Consider the following 15,390-nt stretch of genomic DNA (forward strand, 5'->3'; position numbering starts at 1 on the left):
AACTTATCATTTAAGACATTAATTGCCTTTATTCTGAGTTATCAGATGCCAGTTGGCCAAGATGCCATCCAATCACAAGAGGAATACATGCAAAAGCAGACACTGAACTGTCACATGAGGGGAGACATGCATGAAGTCAAGGTATGGCCGAGGGAACGGCTTTTGACAAATGTCGAGGTTGGATTCTCTTGGTTTAATATTTTATTTTATTTTTCCCCACAATATTGTACGGATGGCTGGAAGTATTGATCCCACCCATCTCACTTCTACACCTGGCTTCTATGCTCCCTCCTATATGCCTGATGCCATGGACATCTCAATCCCATGGATCTGATTAAGTCTGACTCAGTTTCCTCCAATATGTTCGGTGGCATGGACGTATATTCCATCCACCTATTTTAAGCCTGGCATACTGTATGGGCAGTACATATTGCTCAAGTGTGGGAATGCTCATATCCCATCATTTCTCTGTTCTTTTATGGTAACCCCCATAATTATCTCAGGTGTCATGATAAATAACAGTGTTGAATTTGGCCTTGACACCTGTTACTAATTATATTAGATTTTAAATTTCTCATAATGGCATGAGGATAATTAGGCAGATGATGCAAAAAGTGATAAAACAAAGATAAAAATTATTTTTATTAATTAATATTGCAGCAATTGTCTTCTCAATTACCCTCCATAAGGGGGGACTATAGTAATATTATAATTTTAAAGAATGGTTCAATTTTTGTTTTATTATATGTTTCATGTGTAACAACTAAGATTCTGAATTCCCTTAGACATGTTTTTGAGAACTTTCATTGTTTGATTTGATTATTGACAAAGCTATTTTAAAGTTGTGTTAAGCTCAATGTTGTAGGAAATTTTCCTGGCTGGTTACCAGCATCCACACATCAACCCCTGAAAAGACTTCCATTCCACGACTACACCTAGAGGACATCTGAGAAAAGACTTTCAGAGACTTTAAATGAACAGTTTTGTTTTGTTGGTTTTTTTTTCCTCTTTTCTCTTTCTGTTATAATATACACCATCTGTAACATGTATTCTCTGCAGAGGCCCTCCCTTTGCAAGACCAATGTCAAAGCGTCGGTTCATGAGGACAAAAAAAAAATCGCCCCTCTGGACAAAACTTTCCTCTCTTCCTTTTCTATATTGTTGTTCACATATTATTAGTTAGCAATAGTTATTATATTCTTATTACTGTTCCGTCAAGGAAACATTTTGTTTCTTGAGGAACAACAGGGGGGACTGTAACGATTGGAATGACGCCACCTGCTGGAGACTTACTGTAGAAGAGTTCTGCCCATGAAGCGAAGGTCTTTGAGGGCAAGACCAGGAGTCTTTTTTTTGGTGTCAGGAAGTGACGCAGGCTAGTGGGAGGAGGAAGGAAGAGACTGGCGCTCAGTCTCGCTCTCTTTCCTTTGGACTCTGGTGGAGAGCGGAGCTAGAAATGTGCTCTCCCTTTAATAGATAGGAATCTAGGCCTTTCTCTCTCTTTACCAAATTCTTATTCTCCTTAATAAATGCTTAAAAGTCTAACTCTTGCTAAAGCTTATAATTTATTGGCGACCACTCATTAGATATTTTAGACAGTTTAGCTAGAATTTTAGCCCTTAACAGTTAGATTGTGGAGGGCTTTGAATGCCACAATACTTTTTTCAGGAGTTGAATGAGTCTGTGATTTTATCAATTTGGATATTCTTTCCTATAGTGCAGGTCACAGCCCATATGTGCCTTGGTCTCCTAGCCTGCCAAGCTCAGCACAACCCTCAACTAGAACAGTAATGCATTCCCAGGATACATTCTATTTCTCTGGGCAGGGCCTCTGGCCTCTTCCCTTTTGCCTGTCTATGTTTGCTTATCCAATGAGGTACTCAGGTCCTTTTGTGGGGATGTAGCAGTGCCAAAGAGACTTCATCAATCCTAAGAAAGACAGCACCTGGAGAATTAAACTCACCATGACCTGAGTCATGATGGAAGCAAAGGAAATACTATTTCTAAATTCCTGTCACAGGATAACATATAAGCAATTGTACCATGGTCCCCTATATCCCTGCCAAGAGAATATGCTAATACAAGCACTGTTAGATTTTTATACTCGGTCATTGCTAAGCTCAGATTCAGGGGACGAAGATGGGAATAGGTCACACATGTAACAGAATTCAAGTCCAGGCCCTTTGACTCCAAATTTAAATTCTTTGTCATATAGAAAATGATGACTAGCTATTTCCCATTTTGCAGCATAGCTGGGGATGTATATCAGAAATCATTAACTAAAGGAGGTTGTGTAATCTCCTATGGAGAGTATTACATATAGAATAACTTCCTATCATATGGGATAATTTAAAGATGATGAGACTTAAAGGAAAAGGAATGGATCTGCTGATCTTTAAAAGTCTCTATTAGGGGAAGCTAGGTGGTGCAGTGGATAAAGCACCAGCCCTGGATTCAGGAGTACCTGAGTTCAAATCCGGCCTTAGACACTTGGCACTTACTAGCTGTGTGACCCTGGGAAAGTCACTTAACCCTCATTGCCCAACCAAAAAAAAAGTCTCTTTAACCACCTTAGGAGTCTACTTCTCAAACTATCATCCTGAATAGTACCTTGGACAGACATGAGCATTTGGCACTTACCAGCTGTGTGACCCTGGGTAGGTCACTTAACCCCCATTGCCCCACAAAAAATAAAGTCTCTATTAACCGGGGCAGCTAGGTGGCACAGTGGATAAAGCACTGGCCCTGGATTCAGGAGGACCTGAGGTTTTTTTTGTTTTTGTTTTGTTTTTTTAGTGAGGCAATTGGGGTTGTTAAGGGTTAAAATTCTAGCTAAACTGTCTAAAATATCTAATGAGTGGTCGCCAATAAATTATAAGCTTTAGCAAGAGTTAGACTTTTAAGCATTTATTAAGGAAAAGAAGAATTTGGTAAAGAGAGAGAGAAAGGCCTAGATTCCTATCTATTAAAGGGAGAGCACATTTCTAGCTCCGCTCTCCACCAGAGTCCAGAGGAAAGAGCCCCAGACTCAGCGCCAGTCTCTTCCTTCCTCCTCCCACTAGCCTGCGTCAGGAAGTGACGCCAAAGAAAAGACTCCTGGTCTTGCCCTCAAAGACCTTCGCTTCATGGGTGAAACTCTTCTACAGTAAGTCTCCAGCAGGTGGCGTCATTCCAATCGTTACAGTCCCCCCTGTTGTTCCTCAAGAAACAAAATGTTTCCTTGACGGAACAGTAAAAAGAATATAATAACTATTGCTAACTAATAATATGTGAACAACAATATAGAAAAGGAAGAGAGGAAATTTTTGTCCAGAGGGGCGATTTTTTTTTTGTCCTCATGAACCGACGCTTTGACATTAGTCTTGCAAAGGGAGGGCCTCTGCAGAGAATACATGTTACAGATGGTGTATATTATAACAGAAAGAGAAAAAAAACAACAAAAACAACAAATCAAAACTGTTCATTTAAAGTCTCTGAAAGTCTTTTCTCAGATGTCCTCTAGGTGTAGTCGTAGAATGGAAGTCTTTTCAGGGGTTGATGTGTGGATGCTGGTAATCAGCCAGGAAAATTTCCTACAAAATTGAGCTTAACACAACTTTAAAATAGCTTTGTCAATAATCAAATCAAACAATGAAAGTTCTCAAAAACATGTCTAAGGGAATTCAGAATCTTAGTTGTTACACATGAAACATATAATAAAACAAAAATTAAAACATTCTTTAAAATTATAATATTACTATAGTCCCCCCTCATGGAGGGTAATTGAGAAGACAATTGCTGCAATATTAATTAATAAAAATAATTTTTATCTTTGTTTTATCACTTTTTGCATCATCTGCCTAATTATCCTCATGCCATTATGAGAAATTAAAAAATCTAATATAATTGGTAACAGGTGTCAAGGCCAAATTCAACACTGTATTTATCATGACACCTGAGATAATTATGGGGGTTACCATAAAAGAACAGAGAAATGATGGGATATGAGCATTCCCACACTTGAGCAATATATACTGCCCATACAGTATGCCAGGCTTAAAATAGGTGGATGGAATATATGTCCATGCCACCGAACATATTGGAGGAAACTGAGTCAGACTTAATCAGATGCATGGGATTGAGATGTCCATGGCATCAGGCATATAGGAGGGGGCATAGAAGCCAGGTGTAGAAGTGAGATGGGTGGGATGAATACTTCCAGCCATCTGTACAATATTGTGGGGAAAAATAAAATAAAATATTAAACCAAGAGAATCCAACCTCAACATTAGTCAAAAGCCGTTCCCTCGGCCATACCTTGACTTCATGCATGTCTCCCCTCATGTGACAGTTCAGTGTCTGCTCTTGCATGTATTCCTCTTGTGATTGGATGGCATCTTGGCCAACTGGCATCTGATAACTCAGAATAAAGGCAATTAATGTCTTAAATGATAAATTCCCATAATCCAAGTCTCATATGGATTTAAAAATTGAGGATAATAAATGATTGCAAAAAATGTGAATACATCTTGACTCAGAACACAATATATAATTATGCAACAATTTCAAATAATACCCCTTTTTTTTAACTTAGTATACAATTACTTTTTTGAAAAATCTGAACATATTTAAATACAAGTTAAAGCACAACACAATCTCAAAGAAAACTTTTACAAATGTTCCCCTCTTTTTTTTTTTTTTTTTGGACTGTGCTTATCAAAAATAATACTTCTAGAATCAATTTACACTTGCCATGGCAACCAATTTGCCAAGGAAATGCTTTAAAGAGTTTGATCAAATAATCAGTTGAGAAAAACAAAAACAAACAACTCAGAATATGGGACCACAATACTCCTAGAATTAACATTGTATTATGAAATCAAAACCATCTTGCAATTTTTTAAAATTAGATAGATAAAAACGAATAGAAGAAAATACACATGGAACAATAAAAAACAATGAAATTCAAACTAGGACTAAATGAATGTGAACTTAATATTAATAAGAGTATTATAAAATATAAACTTGATCACATGACTATAAAAAGCTTTTACAAATATTCTCCTTGTTTTAAAAACTAAGTATAAGACACAATCTCAAAAGCATGAAAATCTCTATGAAAATAAACCCATTACCATTAATTTCAAAATGTAGATGTAATAGCATAGAAATCCTATGTAACCTCTGAACTGATACAATTACTCTGAGTGAATTCAGAACACTTTTGATTCCGATATCTAAAATCCCCAATACTCATATCAATACCTTGCTGCTTACTTCTACATTTCTGTACAATATATATCCTTCCATGCCAAAAGAAGCATTGTCTTGAACTATGTTGATGATTGTCATTCTTATTCAGCTTAAGTTTTTCTTCTTTAACCCCTCTATATTGTCTGTCGGGCTTTTCACCATACAAATGCTTTATAAGATTACTAATGAAAGACAAAAGCAGGTTAGCAAAATTATGAACAAAACGAGCATATCTGGAATTTAAAGAGTTTTCTAAGATTGTCTCAAAAGCACAGCCAGGATGGGGAAGGGCTGAGCCTGAAGCTGCAAATGCAGGTAGAAAAAGTTGAGCATGCGCATCAGATCTCTGGACTTCCCAGGCAGGGGAAGCAATGGGCTTGGCCATGTGAGGAGTAGAGGGTGGGGTCTGGAGAGGAGGGGAGGGACCAGAGCAATTTGAATCAGACTTGATTTTGAACTCAGGCCTGGATTCCTCTTCCCCCACTTTGCCTCCAGGTGCTAGGGGATTAAAAGCTTCTAGAGGGTGGGTCATTGCCTCCAGGCATGCAAAATTAAAGCAACAATTACTGTTAGAACTGGGAAAAGCTGCGGGAATCTCTTCAGGCTTCTCTGAAAAAGCATGGTTGGGAGAGGGAGAGATATTTCCTTGTATGAGTAAGTTGCTGGCTCTTTTAACAAAAAGAAAAAGAAAAATAGAAAATCCACAAAAACAAAGCATTAACATGATCTTATCTCCCATTTGTCTGGTTAAACAGACTAAAATCAAAAATAGGCTAATTAGGGAGTTTAAAAGGTCCATTCGAAAAAATTTAAAGGGAAAACACAGCCAGTACGCCAGTACTTAGCAGTTAAAGGGAGAGGGAGGGGAAATTTCTTACCCAACCAGAAGATCAGAAGACTGAGGTTTAGCTTTCCTCTTCGTGGTCAGCCATCTGTTAAGGGTTAAAATTCTAGCTAAACTGTCTAAAATATCTAATGAGTGGTCGCCAATAAATTATAAGCTTTAGCAAGAGTTAGACTTTTAAGCATTTATTAAGGAAAAGAAGAATTTGGTAAAGAGAGAGAGAAAGGCCTAGATTCCTATCTATTAAAGGGAGAGCACATTTCTAGCTCCGCTCTCCACCAGAGTCCAGAGGAAAGAGCCCCAGACTCAGCGCCAGTCTCTTCCTTCCTCCTCCCACTAGCCTGCGTCAGGAAGTGACGCCAAAGAAAAGACTCCTGGTCTTGCCCTCAAAGACCTTCGCTTCATGGGTGAAACTCTTCTACAGTAAGTCTCCAGCAGGTGGCATCATTCCAATCGTTACAGGGTTAAGTGACTTGCCCGGGTTCACAGAAGTGTTAAGTGTCGGAGGCCGGATTTGAACTCAGGTACTCCTGACTCCAGGGCCAGTGCTTTATCCACTGCGCCACCTAGCTGCCCCAGGACCTGAGTTTAAATCCAGCCTCAGACACTTGACACTTACTAGCTGTGTGACCCTGGGAAAGTCACTTAACCCTCATTGCCCAAGCCCCCCAAAAAAGTCTCTATTAACCACCTTAGGAGTCTATTTCTCAAACTATCATCCTGAATAGTACATTGGACAGCACATGAGCACTTACTATGGCCCCTGTAGCAGTGCTCACAGGTAGTTTGTAGATTTGAGAATTTCAGTCAAAGCAATTCAGATATACTTGCATATATCTGGACTTAAATGTAGTGCTAGAAGATACTTTATTTGGTAAAAGTGCTCATCTTGAACTGTAATAAAGAAGCTATAATTACCCACACTGGATAGAACAGAATAACTGATACCTAAACATTTATTAAGACTTTCACTATCACTTCACAATTTATATTGTGCAGCAAGACTCAGAAAGCATAAGCCTTTTCCTAAAAAGCCCTAGAGAAATCCAAATCCCTTTATGGCAAAAATCTGCATTAACCAGAGTTTTCAAGGTGAATTTATATCTGCATGAGAGCCAATCAAGGATCTTTCTGTTCACATGAAATCTTCATTCAGTGTCCTACTGACTGGATGTAAAAGAAGCCCTGAAACAAGTTGATCAAGCAGAAATTTTTGCTTTATCAAGCTGAAACTTGGCAGTGCATGTTTACATTGTTCAACTTGCCATGTAGTTATTAGTGGTCTTGTAAATATGTCCTTCTAGTACATACTAATCAGAAATGAATGAATAAATGAGTGAAACATTTGTTATGCAGTTATATTATGCTTAATTCTTGGGGATACAAAATAGAACCTCTCCAAGCTCTGTCTTTACATTAGCTACCCTCATGCCTAGAATGCACTCCCTCTTTACCTCTGCCTTATAGAGTTCCTAAGTCAAGACTCAATTCAGGTATCATCCCCTGAACAAATCTTATTCTGATCCTCTCAATTGGTAGTGCCTCACCAGAATAACTTTATGTGTGGTCTTACCCACAATCCACAGGGTCCCTCTCTTCCTTTAAGACATAGCTCAAGTGCCATCTTCTTATGAAACCTGTCCTAATGCTGCTCAAATACTAGAACCTTTCCTCCCAAACTACCTTATATTTTTATATATTTGCACTTGTTCACTTGACACTCTGTATTTACATTTGCTTTCTCCTCAATTAGAACCAAAAGAATCAAATTCTTTTTGTGTAGACCTTGTTTCATTCTTTGTACTCAGAGCTCCAGCACCTGACACAATTTATTGCACACACAAAGTGAATGATGTTCATTGAGTTCAAATAAATTTGGTCATTGAGGGGGACCATTCATGGCAATAATTTTGCTGGATATAGTCAATACTGTTATTATGGTCCTTCCCCTAGTTTCACTAACCCACATATCCAACAACAGTATTTTTCCAGGCTACATCACTAATTTGCTGCCTCTATTTTTCTGATCTCTTTCCTAGGGAATATATGCAACTTACAGCTGTGTTCCATTTTCAGCAGGTTTGTAATTACCCATCTTAGTTGCCTTTTGATCATTGTGAAACCTTAATGGGGCCACCTGATAATGGTTGGTGAACGTTTTGAAAGGTGATAAAGGAAGTTGCTGAAGGCCGAAGGCTGTGACTGCCATAGTTGTAGCATAAAAAGAACATCCATTTCTGGAGAAAGACTTTTGTTAGGCCAGATACCATGTTTGCTTTTCAATGCTGCTTAAAGGGAAATTTAACCTGATATAATAATCTGTTATATTTATTTAGGAGGGGTTTTGTTTTTGAAGTCTCAAACTGTCACTTATGCTGTTTTATACATATTGACAACCCCCTAGGAAGATTTAAGGGAATCAAAGTTGTTTTCCTCTTTTAAGGAAATGAAGAGAATAGACTTGATCTAGATTCATCTAGAAATGGAAAGAGTTAAGATTTCCTTGCTTCTTCTGAATCCTCCCATTCCATAGCCTTTCTTCTGTTGCCACCAACTTAGATGAGCTTATTTTTTTTAAATGTGTAGTCTTAGATTTAGTTTACTTTGTTAACTCCTGACCCCTAAATGGAGTCCCATCATTTATAGGCTGTTTTGGAGAAGTAGCTACTTATCAGAGCCATTCCTTTGCTGCCTGTGGGAAGAATTAGCTCTTAGTTAAGACAGTGTTGTTTGGCAGACTTAACAGTGATGAACAATCTGTGAGCCTCAAAATGACATTACCCTCTCCTTTCCTTACTTGGATAAAATTTGTTTTAAAAAATCCTTTTATAATTGTTTGACAGGGGCGGCTAGGTGACGCAGTGGATGAAGCACCGGCCCTGGATTCAGGAGTACCTGAGTTCAAATACGGCCTCAGACACTTGACACTTACTAGCTGTGTGACCCTGGGCAAGTCACTTAACCCCCATTGCCCTGAAAAACAAACAAACAAACAAAACAAATAAAATTGTTTGACTTTTCTTTTTTTTTCACTACCTGCAAGTAGAGATGTTGATGAATAGTACATTACCAAAGGGCAGAATGGGGGATGGGGAATTTTGTGGGTGAGAAAAGGGCAATGCAAGGGTTTAGATAAATAGACCCTGAATGACTAGAAATAAGACATATGCTGAAACTGTAGAGGAGTACCCAGAAGAAAAGAGTGTATCTCTTGCTTTCTTCTATTTGAACCTGAAACCTAAGGATAAATTATTAAGAAAAGAAAACAAAATATATCAAATTGTTTAAAAAAAGAAAGAAAAAGAAAAGCCAGAAATTGAAATAAGTATTTAGATTGGCCCAATGATCTCACAACTATTAGTTCTTATCTTTGTCACTAGTCCACTTGTTCATTTTGTGTAACAATCCCTAAGCTATATCTTCTGTTTGTTGGGCTACCTGACGTGACTGAAGCTGCTGTCTCCTTCACTTATTTTCTGAAGTATATAATAAAATGTGCATTATCAAAAAACCAAAGATAATCTAATCACATTAAGTTATACTGTGTTTTTCTTAGTGAAATATAGTACATTACTGCTTAGGGTACTATGTGTATGAAGAAAGCTGACTGAGGATAAATACAGGCCTTCTTTTACACACCAAAGAGATATCTTTTGCTTTCAAAGGTTTTACCTCTTTCCTCTTAACTCTTCTCACTGTTTTCTCCAGCACTGAACATTTTTTTTCTATTATCATCTGATGACAGAAGAAATAGAGGGTGATTATCAGGTGAATTTATTTAACATGAATTTTTACAAGTGAATTCTCCCTTCTTCTAGCCTCATCTCCAACAACCTTACCCTATTGTGGGAGACTTCTTACATCTGTCAACCTCCTGAAAGTGCTTGCTTTTATGATCTTCTCTCCTTACTGCCCTTATAGTACAATGTAAATGCAAGTGATTATTATGCTTTCTTTGTGTTTCGATGCTTTTATCACAAAGTTTTCGCACTTCCTTCAAATTTCTCCTTGTTGTCAATTCCTTTTATTGCCATTGAATGATTTAAACCAAGAAACCCCACTTTAAGGCCTTTAGTTCAGTTCCTTGTTTCCCTGCAAGGGCTCTGTATGGTGCTTCTTTTCCTATTATGTTATGTTTTTGTCTGTCATTTCGATAGAGACTGAACACAAAAGATCGGAACAAGTCTCTAATTTGATATTTGTGAAAGCTTTATTGCACTCTTGGCACTCAGTAAGAGTTTATAATGATTGTCATTGTCATAATAACGCTAGAAAACAAAATCATTATGTGGACTGGAGCCCTGATGTTAAACCTCCTATGTCTTACTTTGAATAGTAAGTATAGACCTTCCACCACCTAGTGTCTTTAATTCATTCTGCAAAAACATGATGTTAAGAGAAATTACTTTAGAGAAGAACATTCCATAGAAATAATGCTATAAATGAATGATTTCCAAATAATATTAGAGCAGAACTGTACAGTGGGGTTAGTTACAATTATCAGTAATATTATCAGGGAAAATTAGTTGGGTGTACCTCATGTGAGGTATGAAGGCTGTGTTGCTTCTCACTCCTCTTCTCTGCATATCTTTGAATTGTGCAAATATCCCAAAAGAGGAGGATGATCTACTTATCTGTAGAATGGAAGACAGCTCATACTATTTTCCATGAAGAGAACTTGAATGTGAAATGTCAATCCATCTGTTTCCATTTTCAAATTCCATACCATTATGTTAGCACAGAAAACACCTGTTTGAATAGGAGGAACAGGCCATCTGAACATCCTTTCTACAGACTAGAAAATCGGGAAGCACTGAATTTAACTTCGACAGCAGGAATGTGACCATTTTTATAGAAAAAAATGTGCAATTTTGGAAATTGTTAATATGTGAACACACTCTTCTTTATACTTCCTGCTCTCCGGGTTTTGCAACACTGCTCTCTCTTCATTCTCCTCCTACCTGTCTGACCAGCCCTTCTTTGTCTTCTCTGCTCGATCTCCATCCATGTCACAACCGCCAATAGTGGGGGTCCTCAAAGTTTTGTTCTAGACCCTCTTCTCTATTTCCTCTCTATTTCTCTTGGCAATAGCTGTTACTCCCCCATTGATTCAACTATCATTTCTATGTAGATGATCCTCAGATCTATTTATCCAGCCCTTGTCTTTTCCCCAACCTTCAATCTTTCTTTCTTTCTTTCTTTCTTTTGGGGGTGGGGGTGGGGTGGGGCAATGAGGGTTAAGTGACTTGCCCAAGGTCACACAGCTAGTAAGTGTCAAGTGTCTGAGGCTGGATTTGAACTCAGGACCTCCTGAATCCAGGGCTGGTGCTTTATCCACTGTGCCGCCTAGCTGACCCCACAATCTTTCATTTTTAACTCTGCTTTTCAGACATCTTCAAACGAAGTCTCCTAGACATCTTAAATTCAACATATCCTAAACTGAGCTAATCTTTTCCCACTAAACCTTCCTCTTTTCCTAACTCTCCTATTAGTGCCAAGGGTACCACTATCCTCCCAATTATCTAGGCTCACAATCTTGGTGTCATTCTCAACTTCTCACTGTCTCTCATCGCCTTCCTATATCCAATCTATTGTCAAGTTTTATCGATTCTACCTTGGTAACATCTCTCATATGTATGCCCCTTTTCTCCTCTGATACTGCCACTACTCTAGTGCAGGCCTTCATCATCTTACTCCTGGACTATTCTACTAGCTTTCTGATTGGCCTCCTTACCTCAACAGTCTTCCTACTGCAGTTGTCAGAGTGATTTTCCTAAAGTTTAGCTCTGGCCGTTTCATTCCCCTATTCAGTTAACTACATTGATTCCCTATTGCCTCCAGGATCGAACAGAAAATCTTCTGTTTGTCTTTTAAAGACATTTTTAAATGACATGGCTCCTTTCTATATCTCCAGTTCTCTTACTCCCCTCCACATACTTTGCAACTGAATGACACTAGCCTCTTTGTAGTTCCTCAGATAAGACACTCCATTTCCTGACTCTGAATTCTGACTTTCTCCCATCCCTGGAATTTTCTCTTTTTTCCTCTCTGCCTTCTGTCTTTCTATCTTCTCTGGCTTTTTTCATGTCTCAGCTAAAGTTTAATCTTGAGAGAGAAGTCTTTTCTGATCCCCTTTATTGCAAATATCTCCAATTTAATTTATCCTGTAAATCGTTTTGCATATGTAGATTTTTCCAGGTCAGGAAATATCATCTTTCCTATGGCAAGCTTGCTCTCTGAGAGGTATCAGCAGCAGCCCCCAATAGATACATGTCCAGTCCCCTCCGCTCAGGGTTAGGAGGAGCTGCTTTTCCTTCCCAACATTCATGTTTTCTAGACCTTTCTGATTGGATGATTTCTAGTGTCCTTTCCAGTTCTAAATCCTTCCATCCCTTCCACCTGTAGCTAGCTCCCAAGACAGGCCCACTCTTTGCCAAAGCGATTCCCATGGGTTCAATGATCAATTTTACATAAGTGAATTCCAAATCTATATATATCCACTCCTTGTCTCCTGATATCCAGCCCCACATCACCAGACATCTCACCTGGTGTGTCCAACTCAACATGGTCAAAATGGTATTCATTATCTTCCCTCACTAAACTTGCTTCTCCTCTTTCTAGCTAGGGCACAGTTATTCTCCAAGTTACCCAGGGTTATAACCTTGGAGACATTCTTGTTACTTTCTTTTACTTCACCAGCTGTTTCCAATCAGTTGCCTTTTCAATCTTACCTCCATGGTATTTCTCACATCCATCCCCTGTTCTCCATTTACAGAACTAATATCCTAGTTCTCACCTTTATCAGTTCCCACTTGGACTTGTAATACCTCTTAATTAGTCTTCCTACTTTCAACCTTCCCCCTCTCACTTCCATACAACTTTCCATATAATCTTCAAATGAGCCAGTCTGACCATACATGATAGGTTATAGCCAAGATGAAATACATAACAGTGTAGGGAATGGGAGGATGGAAGAGATAGAATTTGAAAAGAAGAATGTCCTAGGCTGTTGTGAAGCAAGAAGTTCAATCCAGGGTGATACCATAAGCAAATTAAAAGATCATGGGATTGTTATGGACAGAGGAAGAATTTAGGACCAAAGAAGATATGGAGAACAATGCAAAATGTAAAATAGGTAATTTTGATTATATAAAATTTATTGCACAACTAATATAACCAAGATTATAAGGGAAACAGAAAACTGAAAGAGAATTTTCTAAACAAAATATAGAGAGAAATAAGCCAAATGTATAAAAATACAAGTCAGGGGGCAGCTAGGTGGCAAAGTGGATAAAGCACTAGCCCTGGATTCAGGAGGACCTGAGTTCAAATATGGCCTCAGACACCTGACACTTACAAGCTGTGTGACCCTGGGCAAGTCACCTAACCCTAATTGCCCCACAAAAAACAAACAAAAAAACAAGCCATTCTCCAATTGATAAAGAAATCAAAGCTATCTATAGTCATATGAAAAAATGTTTTCAATCACTACTGATCAGAGAAATGCAAATTAAAACTGAGGTATCACCTCACACCTATCAGAGTGATAAATATAACCAAAAAAGGAAAATATTGGATGTTGGAGGGGATGTGGGAAAACTGGGATGCTAAATCCACTGTTGGTTGTGAATGGATCCAACCATTCTGGAGAGCAATTTGGAACTATGCCTAAAGGACTATAGAATTGTGCAGCAACTGATCCAGCAATACCATTGCTAGGTTTATATCCCAAAGACATCCCGAAAAAGACCTATTTGTACAAAAATATTTATAGCAGCTCTTTTTGTGGTGGCTAAGAATTAGAAATCAAAGAAATGCCCATCAATTGAGGAATGGATAAATAAACTGTGGTATATGATTGTGATGGATTATTATTACAAACAGGATAATTTCAGAAAGGCCTGGATGAGCTGATGTACAATGAAGTGAGCAGAACCAGAAGAACGTTTGCACAGTGACAGCAGTATTGTCTGATGAAGAACTGTGAATGACTTAACTATTCTCAGCAATACAATGATCTAAGACAATCCCAAAGGCCTAATGATGAAGCATATTATCCACCTCCAAAGAAAAAACTGGTATTGATTGAACACGGACTGAAGAATGCTATTTCTTGCTTTCATTTTTTTCTTTTATATATACTATAGGCTTGGTAAGAAAGGCTTTTGAACCTATGAAGGATATAGAATTAGCATTTAGGGGAATTAGGAAGACATTGTGTTGGAGGTGGTCCCTTATCTATGTCTTGAAGGAGGTTAAGGATCCTATGAGTTAGAGGGAAGAAGGAAACACATTACTTACAAAGGAGATGGCCAGTGCTTAGGATGAAAGATGGAATGCCATGTGTAAGGGACAGAGCTCATTCTAGTATGACTGGACCATAGAGTGCCAGCACAGAGTACTGTATGATGAAGTCAGAAATATAGTTTGGGGACAAGTTGTGAAAGGCTTTAAAAACCAAACAGAGTAGTTTATGTTTTATCCTACAGGTAAAGACAGAGCCATAAGAGTTTGAGTAGGAGAGTGACAGTCAAATCTGAACTTAAGGAAAATTGCTTTGGAAATTTGGAGGAGGAAGAGACTTGAGAGAGCCCAGGAACCTTAGAGACTTAGGGTACATTCCCATTTACAGCATATAACCTGGAAAATCATCCAAAAAAGGAAACTTAGATGTCATCATACAGGGAGGAAGAAAACCAGGAGAGACCAAAGTTATGAAAACCCATTGAGGAAAGATAATTCAAGAAGAGAAGGTTGGTTTACAGTGTAAAATGCAGCAGAGAGGCCAAGAAGGATGAGAACTGAGAAAAGGCGAGCAATTTTGTTCATTAAAAAATCACTGGTAACTTTGGAGAGCAGTTTCAGTTAAATAATGACAGAAGCCAGATTGCAAAGAGGTGAGGAGTGAATGAGAAGAGAGGCAGTGAGTACAAACAGCTTTTTCTAAGACTTTTGCTGAGAAATGGAGTAGAGATGGTTTGAGGGGTTGGAAGGATCTAGTGGATTTTCTTTTTAAGGATGAGGAAACTTGGGCCAAATGGAGAGGGAACCAGTAAATAAGGATATTTTGAAGATTAGAGAAAGAGATGTTCGAGGCTACAATCTCCTAGAGAAGATGAGAAGGGATAGAATCAAGGCCATAAGTAGAAGGGTTGGCCTTGGCAAAAAGAAGAGTTGACTCATTATCAGAGGCTGGAGGAAAGGAACACAGAGTGAGGGATGATGTCAAGCAGTTGTGAGATGAAGAGAAGGAAAGAAGAGGGAGTTCAAGGTCAATAATCTCAAGCTTCCTCAGGAAAGTAAGAGGTAAGGTC

Source organism: Dromiciops gliroides, chromosome 1 (assembly GCF_019393635.1).
Source record: "Dromiciops gliroides isolate mDroGli1 chromosome 1, mDroGli1.pri, whole genome shotgun sequence".
Taxonomy (NCBI): domain Eukaryota; kingdom Metazoa; phylum Chordata; class Mammalia; order Microbiotheria; family Microbiotheriidae; genus Dromiciops; species Dromiciops gliroides.